This window comes from Botryllus schlosseri, unplaced genomic scaffold, assembly GCF_051294905.1.
Source record: "Botryllus schlosseri isolate E-star unplaced genomic scaffold, Bs_hap1 Bs17a, whole genome shotgun sequence".
NCBI classification, from domain to species: domain Eukaryota; kingdom Metazoa; phylum Chordata; class Ascidiacea; order Stolidobranchia; family Styelidae; genus Botryllus; species Botryllus schlosseri.
Window position 1 is genome coordinate 390886 of NW_027648626.1, and position 13322 is coordinate 404207.

The following is a 13322-nucleotide window of genomic DNA, read 5'->3' on the forward strand; positions in this document are numbered from 1 at the left end:
GGTGTCGAAGTTTTGATCCACCTACTTGCTTATCCGGATGACGATGATAGCGGTAAAACCAACAACTTTATGATGACCGAGCTTGATCGCGCCTTTCTCGCGACCCCTGCTATTTTTTCGACTTACGGAGCCGTGCTGGTGGCCACCATGGAAGAAGTGTTATGCAGCAAATCAAACATTTCGGCCGATTTGTCAATGCTTTTGTGGGACAGACTGCATCGACACTTGAAGAGCCATCTGGAGTCGAACCTGCAGAAAAATGAAAGAGAACCCGAGCTATTTAACATGCTGTTTGTGGCGGTGAAAAAAATTATGGAGTCACAAAATTTGGAGCGCGGCGACCCGCACGTGACTTTTTCAATGTGGAAGAGCTTCTTGGATTTTCCGGCTTCTGTTATGTCCTCGACCTTTTACGGCGGTCATTTGAATGGCGAGCACGGTTTTCCTGTTTTAACGTTGATTAAAATGTTGTTCTCTGGTCGTTTGACGTGCGTTCTATCAGCCGGAGACTACGCTCTCGAACTGTGGGACTGTACTAAGCGGCTGGTTGTCATGGGATTTGAGAGTATGGTTCCGTTTTTATCATTTTGCGGTTCCGTGATTGAGATCCTCGCGGTGTACGCGCAAGACGTTCTAGCAAAGGAGAACAAGGACAGCGACGCTTACCACGGTTGCGTCGATCTGTTGTTTAAGACCTGGGTCAAACTCGGCGTCGGTTTGAACTCCCACATCAAACAGGCCAAGGAAGTGAACCAAGGCGCTAATTTCGATCACGACTTTTCCGTGCTGTATGGCTTTCTGCTGTTTCCGTTGCATCTGAACGGGTGCCGTGAAGACTGTTCCAAGACTTGGAACTGCATTTACGAGGGTTTTTTGTGGGCGTCCGATGTTGTCCCCACGTGCAAGCCGAACGAACTGTGTCGACATCTGTGTTCCGCCATTCGGCAGAGATTAGATCGTGGCGGCGTTTCCGATTCTGTGTTGACGTTTCTCGTTGGAGCTTGTCAAATGATGGTGGAGAAAGCCGATTACAATCACAGAGGCATAGCCGCGAGGCAGAGAGCTTCCCGTATCGACCTGGCGCCATCACCCAAACGGCAGTCTATGTCCGAATCTCTGCTCGAGAGACACAAAAACCTGTCCGGTCTCTGCCTGGTGATGCTAAGGCTTTTCGAAGTGTCACGTGAAAACAACGCCACGAAACATTGCGGGGATTTGATGAATTGTTTGTCAAAGGTGATTTCCTCTATTTACTACTCGGAAGATATCAGGACTTTGTTTCGTACTTTAGTGCCTGCGTTTAAGAACATTTTGTCGTCCCATGTTGAAGGCGTAAAGGTTTTCCACGAGCCGCTTGTGACGATATTGCACGCCGTCGAAAACGTGTACAAAAGCGCGGCTGTCGAAAAAGACTCGATTCTGATAAATGAGGAGTTTCATGATTTCATTTCGAATTGTGTGAAAAATGACGGAGGTAAAATACGCTACGCCGCCGTTGAGTTTTGGGGGAATGTGGTGGTCAACTCGCAGCACCACGGTTTGATTTGCGACAACGTCAAAAACGATGTGAAATCGTGCTTGTTTCCTGTATACCAAAAAATGAGCTGGGATTGCTGGAAAGATGTAGAGCTACCATCTACGATGGACCTGGCAGACTTTGACGATAACACGCAATCTTTGAAGGTTGTAGGTTACGGCGCGTTTGGCTCGCCTGCGAAAAAGAATTTGATCCCGAAAAGTCCGCACAAATCTCTGTTACGTCCTACCAGCAATAAAACAGTATCGACGCCGTTTGCTGTTAAAAGAAAACTAGACGCTGTGTCTGAAAACGTGAACTACGTCAATTGCGTGTCGCCGTTTCTGAAACCGAGAACTCCGCTTACCGAGAGGCAGAAAGAAAAGCTGGCGGAGAGAGAATTTATACCGACAATGTACAACGAATTAGACGAGAAGCAAGAGCAAAAAATTGATGTCGACACGCAGGAGGCCTCCGTTGCCGAAGATGTCATAGGGTCGAGTCAGGCTCAAGAAAAGCTGAGAGTTGATGCAGGCGCTAGGAATACGGAGAAATCCGATGCCAACTCTAGCGTCAATGAAAGCCGCAATGTCGACACCACCCTCGATAAATTTGAACTGATGGATTCAGACCGAGACGGTGTCACAACTGATAATAAAGCAGAAGATAGCGTTGCTTCCGGTTTAAATGCGGACGACAGTTACGAATATGTCGCAATGCATGATGCGTCATCGAATCAGACAAGGTGCGACGAAACGATTTCTGCGGTTTACGGGGATACTGATTTAGGCGTTAAACCTCTCGATGACAGCTACGAATGCGTGACCGTCATGGATATGTCTGTCTGTGCCGCGAATTCGACTTCAATGATACAGAATTCGCCAAGAAGATCTCGCAAAGAAGAAAATAACGATATGGCGACATGTGGTAGCTGCGTGAAAGAAGTTTCTGTGTGTTTGGAGCAGCTTTTTAGCGATCTCAATATTACACCGGCGGCGAAAGGCGCGAAAAGTAAGAGAAGCCGCCGACCTGAGAAAAATCGAGCCGTCAAATCTGATACCGACGAGATTGTGCATTCGGGCTGTGATGACGATACCAATCTTCAAACAACACAGGAAACGCTGGCCTGTGGTCAGCAAAAAGTTCCCGCTCCTAAAATCAGAACGAAACGGGGAAAGAAACAAAAAAGTTTGAAATCGGATGCAGAAATTCGCGACAGCGACGTTGTGTGTGCGGCTGATACCGCTAGTCCAGCCGTGAGGCGATCGAAGAGGAAAAAGAAATCAAAAAGTGAAGCAAAAGATGCTGACGTGGGTGATGTTTCTGAAAAGTCTGCTATCGAATGCGCAGATTTGACGGAAATAGCAGAAAATGTCAGCATAAACAATCATGACACCACCGAGTACGAATACGTGGCAGCCGCCGATTCTTCGTCCGCGAATCTGGCCGGTAATGACACTGCGCAAACGAGCGATCTGACACAGGACAAAACCACGGGAAAAGACTCTGCGGATAATGTGATCGAAGGATTCGCTTCGGCGGAAGATGTGGACACAAACGATCATGACACAACTGAGTACGAATATGTGGCAGTGGCTGACTCCTCTTCTGCAAATCTCACAGCGTGTGTGGCCGCTAACGACACTGCGCAAACAATTGATCTGACACAAGACGAAACCACGGGAGAAGAGTCTGCGGGTAATGTGATCAAAGGCTTCGATTCGGCGGAAGGCGTAGACACAAAAGATCATGACACAACTGAGTACGAATATGTGGCAGTGGCCGCTTCCTCATCTGCGAATCTGCCGATTTGCGTGGCTGCTCACGACGCGGAGCCAACCATTGATACGGATGAAGACAAGGAAAACAGTGTCGTTACTGCTGCTGATAACTTTGACACGACTGAAGATACGGAGCGTCCGTCAGCTCCTACTTGTAACTCAATCTTTGATGTCGAGCCAGACTCGGACGAAGGAGACTTTTTGGACGCGCGGGCTTCGATAGACGGCCAATCTGACGTTAATGTTACTGGGTTGACAGTTGGTGAATCTGGTGTTTCCGTTGATGACAGTTCTGTGAATGACGAGTACGATTCTGCCGGGGATGATAGGACTATGGACGAATCTATAGGCGATGCTAGCTGTATGAACGAATCTGTTGTTTCCGTGAATGCAGGATACGAATCTGCCAGCAATGCTAGTGCTATGTACGAATCTTTTTTTTTTCGTGAATAGCTCCGTGAATGCAGGATACGAATCTGCCAGCAATGCTAGTGCTATGGATGAATCTTTTTTTTTCGTGAATAGCTCCGTGAATGCAGGATACGAATCTGCCGGCAATGCTAGTGCTATGGACGAATCTGTGAATGTAGGAGACGAATCTATCGGGATTGGTGGCCCGATTATCTTCAAGTCTAAGAGACCGAATATGGCTGTCGGTTCTAACGTTGTTGAGGTGAATGCACATGGAGAAATGGAATCTTCGAAGTCTGAAAACCCTGACTACGACATGGAAATTTGCGTTGTCGTTTCTAGCGGATCTACTGGAAAGGAAACCGTGGAATTGTGTACTGAAAAAACAGATGTCGAGACAGAACTCGTAATTGCCTCATCCCGTAAATCCGATATTGATATTGAAGAAAAAGAAGACAGGGTCGCCGCATTGGAACCGGGCACTTTCGCATCTCCTAATCCGAAAAGCATACTGAAAAGACGGACCCCTGTGGTAGAGCCGGACCCTGCAGCCGCGTCGTCTCCGGTTATCATGAAAAGAGTGTCGTTTGCCAATTCGATCGCCGGCCCGGGCTGCCATGTACAGCAGAGTCCGCGGTCGTCGTTGCTGCGGAAAAGGTCTTCGGCCAAAGTGAGCAGGCAATTGAGACAGCAACCCGACAGGATGATGATATACTGTAAGGAAAACGGAGGCGCTGTGTCACCGCTGAGCGTGCGTAACGCGGAAGTCAAAGAGGCCATCGCCAATATCAGAGCAAAAGAGTCGAGCTCGCCTCCTGGGCGTTACAACGCGAACGCGATGGGAGACTTTAATAAGAAGATGCGAGATCTGCGTGAAATCCTCAATCCCGCGTTTATCAGGTCGCTTAATATACCGCAATCCAAGCAACTGCATGAACTTTTGAATTCGGTTTGTCGCGAAGTGGTCGAAAACGTTTGCAGCACGTGACGGCGTCGCGCTTGTGTACTTTTTGTCGCGTTTGCACTTTCGTTAATATTGTTTCTCTCGTCCTTGCGCGCGCGGAACTGTGATTTCGAGGCCGGCCGATTGCGCTATGCTGTGTCGTGAATTTCGTGCACGTGTCTGTCTACCTACTCTCACTATATTCTTGTGCAAAAATCACTGCCGATGTTTTTTGTGAGCATTATGTTACCTTACTTGATAAAAGAATTGATAATTGCGTGAATGGGGCTTATTTGAGGCAGTTCCAGCTTTGCAGCATGAGTTTGCTCGGAGGCAGATGGAACACAGCTCGACTAATCGTAAAAATCATCGCATAATTGGCACGTACAGGAGATCGTAAGGGCACATATTACATTCAGTTCATATGGTAACGGAGGTTACGCAATACGCACCATAGTTGCTGAACGGCCGGCGATTTAAACAAGAGCTTCTATACCTCAGTGGCTCAATTTTCAATGAACGATGTCGTACGATCATATATATTAGGGTTACCACCAGAGGTGTGGAGTTTCAAAATTGTTTTAGCACTCGTGGAGATTTGTGAAAATGCTTCCAACTTCGATATGAAAATAAATAAATTACTTTGAAAAGTCTCTTAAATTTACTCATAATGAGGGCGATTTTTGTTGTAGGCCTACATGTCAAAATTTTTCACAAAGTTGAAAACTTTTGCAACCTGCATTTCGTTTGTATCGTAGATTTTGCACTGTCGGTGAACTTATCATTTCACAGCTTGTAGCCTACCGTTGTAGACTGCTCAGTGCTCATTGTGAATCATAAACATTCAAATGAAACAAATAGGTTGACATCGCGTTATGCTCAACGTATCGCAATATCCCAACTGAAGCAAGACTGCGTGGGAATTCTATGGTTTTTATATCAAGAAGCGCACGATGAAAAATTGTGATGTAGACCAGTGGTTCTCAACCAGACTTGGACAACTAGAAAATTTTCAGCCTTTTCAAAGTAGATTAGAATTAGATTACTGGCATTTCGCTCTAATTTAGTGAAATTGGACAACTAGAATTATCTAGTTGTTCAAGTCTGTTTTAACCGCCGGTCCGCGACGACTTTTCTACCGGTCCGCCATAAATTTTATACCTAAATTTTAAGATGCAAGATGATAAAGGCTTTTCCATTGGTCAAATTTTAAACTGATTCAGAACTTCCTGACGACATATTCGAGCGGACTCGTTAAACTGAGCAATTTGCACGATATCACTCGTTTTCGATTCATTCATTTCGTGGATGATCTCGATATTGTCGAAGAGACGAGTATTGTTCGATTAAACCAGGACCTTCGGCGCGAAAGACAGCAGGCTAATCTACTCTCGGCGGTAGCTCGTTCATCTGGGCAAAGCAATTTTACCTGACTCATCAGCAGACGCACTGACGTAAAATCACATGAATACCATCATGAACATATTTAACTACGAACAAAATCGTCACTCTCCAATACAGGGCTCATCAACACGCGGTCTGCGACCTGATTTGAGATTTCGTAAGAACGCTCATTAAAGCATTTTGAATGATGAAATTGAAGGATTTTCAAAGTTTTGTTGCTTGCGCAACATCACTATTACTTATTAGCTGATACGACATGAATGGGCAATAAGCATAACGCCTTGACGGTCAATGGCCCAGACACTGCCAAGACGGAGACGCTCACAAGATCCAGCTTTACAAGGAGATAGTTTTCCAGCAAGTACCGTGTCTAGCTAACCGCAATATCGATTGTTTAGTCACTGAAAATGTTGTCAGGTATCGTGCGCAGCTCTTAGTTCGAAATATAGTGAAAGTGATGATCATGATATTATTTCGTTGCATTTGTATTTCTTACGTATATTCAGGACCGTAACTGCCGCACCCCAAATTAAACCCCCCAATTGGGGGCGGGAGCAAGCTCTAAGGGGCCCGAAATAATTTCGTGAATGAACATAAATTACAGTTTTTTTTTATAACTTGTGCAACTTTTTTAATAAATATTTCGCGCTGTGCAGGATTTCGTGAGGAAGAATTTGAATAGTTTTGAAATGAACCCGAATATTTTCGGCTGACACTCGTCAGGGGTAATCGTCAGCAACTAGTAGAGAATTGGAAAGAACATTGTATATCAACAATCGTATCACAAAATACGACGTCACCAGCATGAAGTTTCGAATGAGAAAGCATGTACTATATATTTTTGTAGAAATCGGCAGGTCGGCATCGACCATACCACGCCGCGCATCACCGAGACATATAAAGTTTAGGCCAACATGGGACGCCGAGAAGTGTGCCAAAAATTTCTGCAGCGAGAATACCTTGGCCATAAAGGACTGCCCTTATGTTGGCCGAAAATTTCGATATGTATAATTATGTCTAAATGTCCATTGGCGCCAAATATCTGGTGCCGAATCTTCCTGTCCTGGCTCTGAGCCCCACCGAAAAAATGCCTTTCCACAGAGAAAAATTAGCAGTGATAAAAAATTGGAATCGTGTGATTCTTTTAGTTTAGTACGTATGGGCGATTTCAATATCTTTACAGATAGCAGACAGGAGGTCATGATATAACAACATATAAAGAATTCTAGTCAAATATGTTTATTTATTATTAGCGGCCTAAAATTTTCCAAGACAACAGCACCTCCCGTCAGCTCTGACTATGTTTACCGAGAGAGGATGAAAAATTTCAAGCAATATATATGCGACTACCAATATTATTGGCCGATTCAAACATGAAATCTGGAAAATATTCGCGCTCGGCGCGATTAGGTCAGTTAAAGTAACTAATTAGTGAATGAAAGAAAACTCGCCACAAGTAATGGCTAAAACGTAGATCCCAAAGAGTGAGCCTCCCATAACTTTGGTTTATCACCCTATGGGGGGCCGCAGACCAATGCTTTTGTGGGCTGACGAATTGTTATGTTTCGGCCCTATGTGTTGCGGCCCTATTTCGGGTTTATATCTATTTTTGACGGTCCACCGGTCCGCCGAATATTTGTTGAAATTTTACCGGTCGGCGAGGTGATAACGGTTGAGAACCACTGACGTAGACAGACACTCATTGCCAGAATGAAACAACACGGTGTGTCACCAGCAGTGTACGCACAACTTCAGTGTCAGCCAACAACTGCTGCTGTTGGACGTTCTTTCTTCATTCTTGGCGAGCTACTTAGTAAGGACGGATACTTTCTACCCGATAATGTAAGAAAGTATCTTTCGTTGTACTACAAAATATACCATAATATGTGATGTAACTACTGGAATGCTTCATACGGTCATATTTCGTTAAAACAATGTTTTTTCAAGTAAAAATTTGTCAGTTTTTGAGGCAAAAAAGTGTTTTCAGGCCAAACTACTTCGTAAGGACAGACAGTTCCAACCGTAGAAATGAAGATAGTAGTACAATTCTAACATTATGTGGGAAAACACCTAATTTGCATACGTTAGGTCAAATTTTGTCAAAATTAAGATTTTTCAAGTCAAAATATGTTAAAAATGTCATTTTTAGGTCAAAATCTTCCGTTTGTTATGACAAAAAAAATCGCCCTGCTCATAAAAAATAAAATATGATTTGTGCGCATACCAACAATCACTTAACTTTTATGAATACATAAAAGTGTCCTGACTGTCCTCCATTCCCTATTCCAAAATATGCTAACACCCTATCACTGGTCCGGGGAGTGGCTCTTTAACGATTGCACTGCACAAGCGCTTCGCCATTTTGTTAGAGATGCTTAACCTGGTTATAAATTGAGGCATTTTATCGCTTAAAATTAACAATATGCGTATTGTTTCTTTCCATATGGTTCACGCAAGACTTGTAAAATTTAGGGGAAGGTTACCAATTTACAATTGACCTCTAGAATCGAGTTCACGCACGTGTCGCCCGCAATAATGGATGCCTGATGGTCTTTAATAGGGATGGTGTGAACCTCTAAAAGGTTCGGGTTCGTGTGAACGCGAACGTGAACCGCGTGACGCCACGGGACGTCATATGGCTAATTCCAACCTAGCGATACCTAGCGACGACTCGAGCAACAATGTTAAGCTGCCGAAGGCAGCATAGCGAGAAAAACTAACAGCTACGCCCGTAAGGGCGTAGTACAGAGTTTCCGCAATGGATCCACCAAAGTTCTTGTTAAGATTTTAAGACATGATGTATATATATAAATTGGTAGGAATTCAGTAAACAAGACATTCTGGTGTTTTGGCCAAAGGATCTTCATCCGTAAGCTGTCATATGCGGGCTTGACCCTACCGACAAGAATTCAAAGCTTGGGTGTTTTGGGTAGATATTATGTAACATAAAATCTTGCAGTATATAGGATAAAGAGTTCTTATGGGAAGATGAAGTATAAATAAAGGTAAAGTCATAATAAGGAAATAAGATTAAAAAAATAATTTATAGTATAAGCAGAGGGTAATAGTATAGTAGCAAGAATATGACTCAGTCCAAAGCAACTCTACCATAGCATCTCACGTCGTCAGGGGTGGTAAAGATGTAGGTAGGGCGTATTAGCCTCTCCTTTTCTGTAGCAAATACCGGTAATGCTTACGACCCGAAGGAGTAGTTGCGACTTTTTTTTGTTTTGGAGTCATTTCTTTATACTATATTACGAAGATGAAGATAAAATCATAAGATAGTACAGGAGTAAAGAGCGCAAATTAAAGTATAGGTAATTACACCAGTGTTGGGATCAAGTCACTACCTTCGAGTCACGAGTCATCGCGAGTCATTGCACATTTTGACTCGAGTCAAGTCAAGTCAATCGATTTTCGAAGGTGACTCGAGTCAAGTCAAGTCACTCGTTTTTCGGAGGTGACTCGAGTCAAGTCGAGTCAAGTCAAGTCAAGTCACGAGTCAAGTCACAATTCAAGTCAAATTGAATTTTCGAAACATGAGTCATGATTCCAAGTCATTACATATTGCCCGCTGCGTGAAGGACATATAAATTGGTCATTTATCTTGAATCAAATAACGAATATAAAGTTAAATACATGCATAAAGGTGTTTTATCACTCACGCATATGTAGAACTGCTAATAAAATATGTAACTGTATAGCTACATGCTACCGTCTGCTATTATTATCCAAAATTGAGGATCGAATACGAAGCCTCGAGAAGTTGAAACAAATTAATATCGTACAATACACTACCCACTCATCTATACATCCGTGAGAATATAAACGCATAAACCATGTTCATTCAATTTAAGGTTGGTAAGGGTGAGCGCTGCGCAATGTAAGAAATAGAGATACGTTGCTATTAGATTAATCTACTACTACAACGACGTAAGTTGTGATCATTTCGTTTGAGGTCAATATATTTGTGATGTAACAATGAAGCAATCAGTAAATGAATGGTTGCTCTCGTAAGTGCCACCGGCGTATCGCGAACAATCCGAACATGCATAGATTTAATAATCGACACCGCTAACTTGATGACTTGAAATTGACTCGTGAATTTTGCTCCGAGTCACGAGTCAATCCACATTTCTGAAGTGCCGAGTCAAGTCAAGTCAAGTCATTTTGGTAAAGTGACTCGAGTCAAGTCAAGTCATACGAAAAAGTTGACTCGAGTCTGACTCGAGTCAAGTCATGACTCGAGTCATCCCAACACTGAATTACAAACACAAAAAAACGAAACTAATGAAAGTTTGAACCATTAAGGAGTATAGCTGATACGAACCTTATCCATTCGAGGGTGTTACAGCGGAAGAAACACGAAGCAACTGACAATTCGTGACCTGAATACATTTCTATGCAAGCAAACGCAGTTCGAAATATCAAAGTGTTTTGTTTATAGCAGTCGTTAGCGACAAGTACAGTTCATATTGTGACGTAATACATGCGAGTTTGGTATGCTCGGTAATTATGGCTCATGTAATTGAAAATGCAAAAAGTCATATACCTATGAGTTAGGGTTTGGGTTAGGGTTAAGTAATATTTGAAGAGCTCCTTGGAGGTACAGAACTTCAATATACAATTAAATAGTATATTCATATTGAAATGAACCCGAATATTTTCGGCTCACACTCGTCAGGGGTAATCGTCAGCAACTAGTAGAGAATTGGAAAGAACATTGTATATCAACAATCGTATCACAAAATATGACGTCACCAGCATGAAATTTCGGATGAGAGAACGTTCAATGTACTATTTTTAGGTGATACACGAACTCCTTTTGTTGACAGAGTTTTGGTTGGTGTATTTTGATAAAAGTTGATTCCAAGGCACACAAATGGAATTGTGAACGACCTCGACCTACGATTCGAAATCGGTCGTCTCGATAATTATTCGCACAAATCGGATTATCCAACAGATGTTTGCCGATGGCAGAATTAATGGCCTTTGATCGATCAGCATCAATCTTAAGTGGATGAGTTAAGGGTTTAGAGCTTATTGTCTCTGATGATCTGTATAAAAGTACAGCGCATGATGTTATTTCGTGACCTCCAGGTTGCAATATCAAAAAATATAGAATCGCCCAACAGGGATATCGCCCAACAGGAATATCTCTGTCGCCCAATCGTACTAAACTAAAAGACGCACACGATTTCAAATTGTTATTTCTTCACTGGCATATAATTTTTCCCTGCCAGATGGAATTCGTCTTCTGGGGTTCATATTGCCAAGACAGGAACATTCGGTGCCAGTCATTTTGGCGCCCATGGACAATTAAACCTATATGTATTTTGAAGAATATATATAACGAAGTTTTCGGTTTTAATTTGCTCTGAATACTCATTAAGGATATGTCCTATCACCACATCATCTACTGCGAAGCCATTTTTCTCCAGCGCCCCCCATACCGCCCCCCTGAGCGTTTCCGCCCCCCCTTCAAAATCGCCAGCGCCCCCTGGGGGGCGCTGGGGGCAAGGTTAAGAACCACTGGTTGAACTCATAGCTCGGTCACACGACTGACGTTTCCGCAGATCGATTTTTGACGTTTGATCAACTCTTGCCTGGTTATGGGGTTTCTAATCACAGGACGATTGAGATTCGGGTGTGTCTTTTCGATACGTTGCGCAAACTCAATACCTTTCGTTCGGAGTACGTATTCGCACTGCGGAAACCATTTTGCATGTTCTGTCCAAACCTCGTCGTCACGGTCCCAACGAAGCCCGCCGTCACAGTAAAAACATTTGGTTCTGTCCGAATCAATGTAGTAAAACCCCGCTTTTGCTAACTGCTCAACACTAGCTCTAATTTTATTCGGTTCCCAGCCCTTGTCGAACGTTGCGATTCTTTTTGACAACGACGACATGAGAGGATTCACGGGTTTAAGACAAGGAAATAGTTGCTCAAGACATCGCTTTTCGTCCCCGGAGGGTTCCTCTGGTTCTTGCAGATGTAAAGTGAGACGTCGTATTTTGTCGTCAAGCAACTTATCCAAATTGTCTCGTTCGTACTCGGTTAACGCCACATTCCCCGAATCGCCGCCACGTGCGAAACAACAATCCGGGCGATACGTCAAGTGTATTTCAGATATATCGTCTGTAGGCCTCCAATTGCGTAGAACGCCGGAGCAGTTGAAGCACTGCGTTCTGTCCAGGTCACCGAGGTAGAATAAACCTTGTTTTGCCAACTCGCCGACCGCCCGTGGTATGGGATAGCTGGGCCATTTCTCAAAGGTTTCGCGACGCTTCGACTCCTTTCGCAAGTCGAGATTCCTAACCCGATACTCGTGCTCTTGATCAACGATATTCGCAAAGTAGATGTTGGCGTTTCCAATGGCTTTAAACTGTCTCAATAAACTTTTGAAATTCGATTTCACAATAGGTATGTTCAACGCGTCTCGTACACAATTCGCGTCATGACGCCGTGCACTCGACCCGGTCCATCTTTCTAGGTACACACTGCATCCAAAGCATTTGATTTTGTCTTCAAATCCTAGCCAGTAGTATCCCTCAGACGCTAAATCGGTGCGTGTTGCGTATGATACTTTAGAGAATTTGGCGAACGTGGCGAGTCTGTATAATTCAGTGCGGTGTGAACCGGTAGCGATATACACTCGTTTCTGTGCGGGCGGATCAGAGTATCTCTCCATTGACGTTATGCCAAGCTCTTTCATAAACATGGAGTACTAAGACAGAGCTTTTTGTGTCTAAACCTGTACCATAGCTCACACATATATATTCCTAGTTTATCCTTGCGAGCTCTATCGATTACTGGTTTTGTACTTTTATGTGTGATTGACAAACCGTTAGCTGTCGCTATTGCACCATTTATATATGTGTTATACCAGGAGCGGTCAACTTCTGCAGTCCGCGGGGCGTGTATAGCATATTTATTTAGGTACTCGGTGGTGCGAATTGCTGAATCGATACATTATTCGACCACCGATCAGCATATGCCAGGAATAAATCGTATTCAATCAATGTATTTTAACAACAGCAATGTCAATGCAAAGCCGTATCTCGCCGATATTAACGAGGACAAATTGGATTTGAGAACAGTATTTTTATACAGGCACCGCCATGTCTGCTCCTCTCTAATCAATTAACACACGGTGCAATACTTAAATAAGATTTCATAGTGGTCTATAAGCCCGATACCGTAAATTGACAGAGATATCAATTCATTAAAGTTGTTTTCTAACGACATTACAGAGAACAACGCGTAC